Source organism: Pristiophorus japonicus, chromosome 2 (assembly GCF_044704955.1).
Source record: "Pristiophorus japonicus isolate sPriJap1 chromosome 2, sPriJap1.hap1, whole genome shotgun sequence".
Lineage (NCBI taxonomy): Eukaryota > Metazoa > Chordata > Chondrichthyes > Pristiophoridae > Pristiophorus > Pristiophorus japonicus.
This window is the reverse complement of record NC_091978.1, coordinates 199,045,787-199,051,823: the sequence shown is the minus strand read 5'-3', so window position 1 is coordinate 199,051,823 and position 6,037 is coordinate 199,045,787. Positions and strand designations below refer to the sequence as shown.

General features: G+C 45.2%; 1 pseudogene; it reads left to right on the top strand.

The window, feature by feature from the left end:
• Nucleotides 1–2,023: 2,023 nt before the first annotated feature.
• Nucleotides 2,024–2,569, top strand: LOC139229599 (extracellular superoxide dismutase [Cu-Zn]-like; annotated as a pseudogene).
• Nucleotides 2,570–6,037: the final 3,468 nt, after the last annotated feature.

Genomic DNA, 6,037 nt, shown 5'->3' with positions numbered 1-6,037 from the left:
GCAAAAACAGGGAAGCAGAATATTATCTGAATGTTGACAGATTAGGAAAAGGGGAGGTGTAACGAGACCTGGGTGTCATGGTTCATCAGTGATTGAAAGTTGGCATGCAGGTACAGCAGGCGGTGAAGAAGGCAAATGGCATGTTGGCCTTCATAGCGAGAGGATTTGAGTATAGGAGCAGGGAGGTCTTACTGCAGTTGTACAGGGCCTTGGTGAGGCTACACCTTAAATATTGTGTTCAGTTTTGGTCTCCTAATCTGAGGAAGGACATTCTTGCTATTGAGGGAGTGCAGCAAAGGTTCACCAGACGTATTCCCGGGATGGCAGGACTGACATATGAAGAAAGACTGGATCGACTAGGCTTATATTCACTGGAATTTAGAAGAATGAGAGGGGATCTCATAGAAACATATAAAATTCTGATGGGATTGGACAGGTTAGATGCAGGAAGAATGTTCCCATTGTTGGGAAAGTCCAGAACCAGGGGTCACAGTCTAAGGATAAGGGGTAAGCCATTTAGGACTAAGATGAGGAGAAACTTCTTCACTCAGAGAATTGTGAATCTGTGGAATTCTCTACCACAGAAAGTTGTTGAGGCAAGTTCATTAGATATATTCAAAATGGAGTTAGATGTGGCCCTTACGGCTAAAGGGATCAAAGGGTATGAAGAGAAAGCAAGAATTGGGTACTGAAGTTGCACAATCAGCCATGATCATATTGAATGGTGGTGCAGGCTCGAACGGCCGAATGACCGACTCTTGCACCTATTTTCTACGTTTCTATACCTGTAGTCTGCATATGTAACAATTCACTAACTGGTCACTGAACAATTGATGAGCACAGAATTTCCTACATTGGCTTGACAACAGGGACCAGGGGTTCCTCACAAGTCACATGATTACTAGCACAATTTACCATAAAGGAGTAATTGCATTGCCACAATCCTCTGGACCATAGCATGGTGACACACCATACCCCACGGAATACAGGTTCGACCAATTGGAGATACAAGCTTCACAGTAATTGCTTGACTCTCTCCAGCTCAATCCCAATAAATATTCATGATTGTTCTAACATCGAATTTCCAAGTTTTGCTTTCCAGCAGCTGTTGTTTCAAGTCTCTCAGGGATTGATTTTGACTTTTGGGTGACCAACCGGCGGCAGTTTAACCGTCCAAGCGCAGAAAGTGTAAACTACTTCCGTGACAGGAGTGCAGCTTCAACACAGAAAATAATATTCTGATTTAATTTGATAAGTTATCCTTTGTTTTATTTATATTTTGGGGTTTATTGTTTGTGTCCCTTTCTTTAAAAAGGACATTCTTGTTCATTCGACTTTGGTGACCTGTGTCATCCTGATCGTCCCCTCGGAAGAGTAGGTGGAAACTACCCAATATTTTAGTTCTTAACCCGTACGTAACACCTCTAATATGAATAAGTATTTCTATTAAAATCACCTTGCAGTTTACCTCTTCTCTTTCGTTGAATTATATTTTTTATTGAATAATGGGACGGGTTTTTCTGAAATGTCTGCAGGCGCTGCCTTGTTTGTTGATTCCCGACCACTTTAACTGGTGCCAGGGGACGCGAGCATTTCTATGTATTTATTTGTAGATAGGGTGTTCGCCATTCCACACTGTCATGTCGTCGTCGCCCCCCCCCCCCTTAAAACTGGGGGAACCCATGGACTTTAGGGGTCGACTTATAAAGTGGGGACGGGGCTCGGGCACTGCGGGCGGGGTGGAGAGGTGACTTGAATGAATGAATCTGCCCTCCCGCTTGTGCAACTTCTGCAGTAAGTGCTGCACGGAGTTCCGCCTACTCTACTGGGGGTAAACAGTGCCGTGGGCAGCCTCTTGATATGTGCAACTGGACTGTGAGCTTCCCGCGCCAGTTACTCAGCCAGCGGAGTCTGACTGAGCCTGAGGGGGTATGATGGAAGGTTCAGTGCTGAATGTCTTACTCCTGCTTGGCTCACTTGTCCTGGAGCTAGCCGGGGTGTTTGGGATGTTGGACACCAGGAGATGAGGAGAACAGCAGAGATGAACGCGCTGCGGGGCAGACGGTCAAGTGACGAGGCCTTTGCCGTGTGTGACATGATTCCCAGCAAGGACCTCACCGCCGGCCAGCCCGCCATAACCGGCGACATCCTCTTCGACCAAATTGACGCTACCTGCAAACTGTAGGCGTCTTTCCGCCTGATCGGGTTCCCCAACTCCTATAACGGGACCCTCCGCCCTATCCACGTCCACCATTATGGAGACCTGAGCCACAACTGCCTGACGACCGGTCCGCATTACAATCCGCTCAATGTCCTCCACCCTCTGCACCTCGGGGACTTCAACAACTTCCGTGTGCAGAACCAGATGATCGGGCAGCGCCTGTAGAATCTGAACGCCACCCTGCACTCGATCCTCGGCCGCGGAGTGATGCTACACGACGGGGTGGATGACCTGGGACTCGGTGGGGACGAGGGAAGTATCCAACATGGAAATTCCGGGAAAAGGCTGTCGTGCTGCACGATCGCAGTAAGCAACGGCAAACTTTGGAAAGAAAAGGTGCACGGTTAATGCCAAGCACTGGATCTGCAGGACCATGCCAGCAAATTGCCAATTCGCCTTATTCTCGCTCTTCGCCCCACCACACACACAGTGGGAAAAAACTTAGAAGATAATACGCGCCCCGTTTACATTACATTTCTATTCCTGTTCTATAGTAACTTGATTAGTAAACAACTACAGCCTCTGGTTAGACAGAAGTACCATCTCCCCGATGCAGACGTCGGAAACACCAGAATGTAATTCTCCATTGAACTCTTACTGTATGAATTTTCGATTTCAACTTTTATCTATCCGTCGCTAAGATACTCTGTACTAATCGATATCTACACTGTACCACGGAAATGATGGTAGACGGTGTGATCAGAAGAGACCGCAAGTCTTCTAACGACCTGACATCTCGAGTTACCTGGTACAGTGGAGACTAATCTTATTACTGATTAAAGTTTCTGCTGCTGCGTTAGCTGCATTGGTTATTGTTTAATTGGTCCTTTCTTAACTTTATAGAATTGTCCTAAGTTGAATCTGCAGCAGAGAATAGCCGACACGCTGAAGCATGTGCTCCGTTGATTTTATAGAGTGTCCTCAATTGGGCATACTGTCCATTATCAAGTTTCAACATAACAATATTCAGCCGGATAGTTATTTTTCGGTCTAAAGGCATGATTGGCATAAGTGTGTGTATCAAATAGTTTAATTCTAAAATGTGCTTGCAAAAAAGTTCTTCACAGCCCCATTCCAGATATAAATTTCACAACTCTTTATCCAACAATTACAATGAACGTTCTAGTGACTTGCGTTGGAACATGAAAACGAAAATGGAATCAAATTAACCAACTTGTTTACATTTTGTGCTTTGGTTCGCCTGTTTTACTTAATTTCAGCAAAAAAGTTATAATTCTAATAGAAACATTCAAAGCTGATAAGGTTGTTCTGACTTGTGCAAGAAAAATTAATTCTGAATGAGTAAACTTTCACTTTTAACTCATTAAGTAATTGAAACTGTTGTTACGCAATATGTCTTATGGGATTCCTCTAGGGGTGGGGGCTCTATAAATTTAAACCGTACAGTCTAGTGAGGCAAGGGCACATCAATCTATGTGGGGATGGAAGATGCCAAGATTTGTGTGGACATGTTGCAAACACGGAGGTTTCTAGTGTTCTATGTTGATGTGGCAGCTATAACACAGGCAATGTAGGTATCACTGGGCAGGAGTGCGTGGTGACTCTTAAACCTTGCCAATCCTTATTAGGTAATTAAATTGCTTACAGTACTGAAATTGGTGGAGGTGGCACTTAGCAGCCAGTGCTGCCATGCTCTGCTATGTCACTTCCACTGAGAGAATAGGCTACTTTCCCCTACCTCCAAATAAACTGTTCCTCCTTTTCCTGATTTCAGCCAGCAGGGCCTCCAGCTCATCCTCAGCAAAATTATCAGACCTTCCTTTTCTTTCTGGTTGACCATCTTCTAATCCTTTTTCCCTGTGCAAGTTTTTCATCATCTGCTTTTAGGGTTTTTAGGGGTTGAAATTCAGTTGCTAACACCTGCTGATTACACCAGTGTTTGTTGTTAACATAGAAACATAGAAACATAGAAAATAGGTGCAGGAGTAGGCCATTCAGCCCTTCGAGCCTGCACCGCCATTCAATGAGTTCATGGCTGAATATGCAACTTCAGTACCCCATTCCTGCTTTCTCGCCATACCCCTTGATTCCCCTAGTAGTAAGGACTACATCTAACTCCTTTTTGAATATATTTAGTGAATTGGCCTCAACAACTTTCTGTGGTAGAGAATTCCACAGGTTCACCACTCTCTGGGTGAAGAAGTTTCTCCTCATCTCGGTCCTAAATGGCTTACCCCTTATCCTTAGACTGTGACCCCTGGTTCTGGACTTCCCCAACATTGGGAACATTCTTCCTGCATCTAACCTGTCTAAACACGTCAGAATTTTAAACGTTTCTATGAGATCCCCTCTCATTCTTCTGAACCCCAGTGAATACAAGCCCAGTTCATCCAATCTTTCTTGATATGTCAATCCCGCCATCCCGGGAATCAGTCTGGTGAACCTTCGCTGCACTCCCTCAATAGCAAGAATGTCCTTCCTCAAGTTAGGAGATCAAAACTGTACACAATACTCCAGGTATGTCCTCACCAAGGCCCTGTAAAACTGTAGTAAGACCTCCCTGCCCCTGTACTCAAATCCCCTCGCTATGAAGGCCAACATGCCATTTGCTTTCTTAACCGCTTGCTGTACCTGCATGCCAACCTTCAATGACTGATGTACCATGACATCCAGGTCTCATTGCACCTCCCCTTTTCCTAATCTGTCACCATTCAGATAATAGTCTGTCTCTCTGTTTTTACCACCAAAGTGGATAACCTCACATTTATCTATATTATACTTCATCTGCCATGCATTTGCCCACTCACCTAACGTATCCAAGTCACTCTGTAGCCTCCTAGCATCCTCCTCGCAGCTCACACTGCCACCCAACTTAGTGTCATCCGCAAATTTGGAGATACTACATTTAATCCCCTCGTCTAAATCATTAGTGTACAATGTAAACAGCTGGGGCCCCAGCACAGAACCTTGCGGTACCCCACTAGTCACTGCCTGCCATTCTGAAAAGTACCCATTTACTCCTACTCTTTGCTTCCTGTCTGCCAACCAGTTCTCAATCCATGTCAGCACACTACCCCCAATCCCATGTGCTTTAACTTTGCACATTAATCTCTTGTGTGGGACCTTGTCGAAAGCCTTCTGAAAGTCCAAATACACCACATCAACTGGTTCTCCCTTGTCCACTCGACTGGAAACATCCTCAAAAAATTCCAGAAGATTTGTCAAGCATGATTTAAGTGCACATAAGGCGGTTCCATCTGGCGCTGGGTGCTGTTGACGCCTGTCATGAAAATCAGTGGTCATTTTTTAAGGGCGTTGGAAATCATGATGTCAGTACATGTACAATGCCTCGTTGCCGCCTCACTAATGATGCCTGAATAAGTTGGACTGCACAAGGCGGAGGAACAAATCACAAATCCTGGGCGTTATTTAAAGGGAGTTGCAGCCGGGGCTCCGAGGTCTCGGTCAGTGTCGAGTTTGATGCGTGCGCAGAAAGTAGGGTGTTGGCGTTGTACTAGTATAAGAATTAGGAGCAGGAGTAGACCATATGGCCCCTCAAGCCTGCTCCGCCATTTAATACGATCATGGCTGAGCCAATCATGGACTCAAGTCCACTTCCCTTCCTGCTCCCCATAACCCCTTAATCCCTTATTGGTTAAGAAACTGTCTATCTCTGTCTAAAATGTATTCAATGTCCCAGCTTCTACAGCTCTCTGAGGCAGCGAATTCCACAGATTTACAACCCTGAGAGAAGAAATTCCTCCTCATCTCAGTTTTAAATGGCCCCTTATTCTTAGATTATGCCCCATAGTTCTAGTCTCCCCTATCAGTGGAAACATCCTCTCTGCATCCACC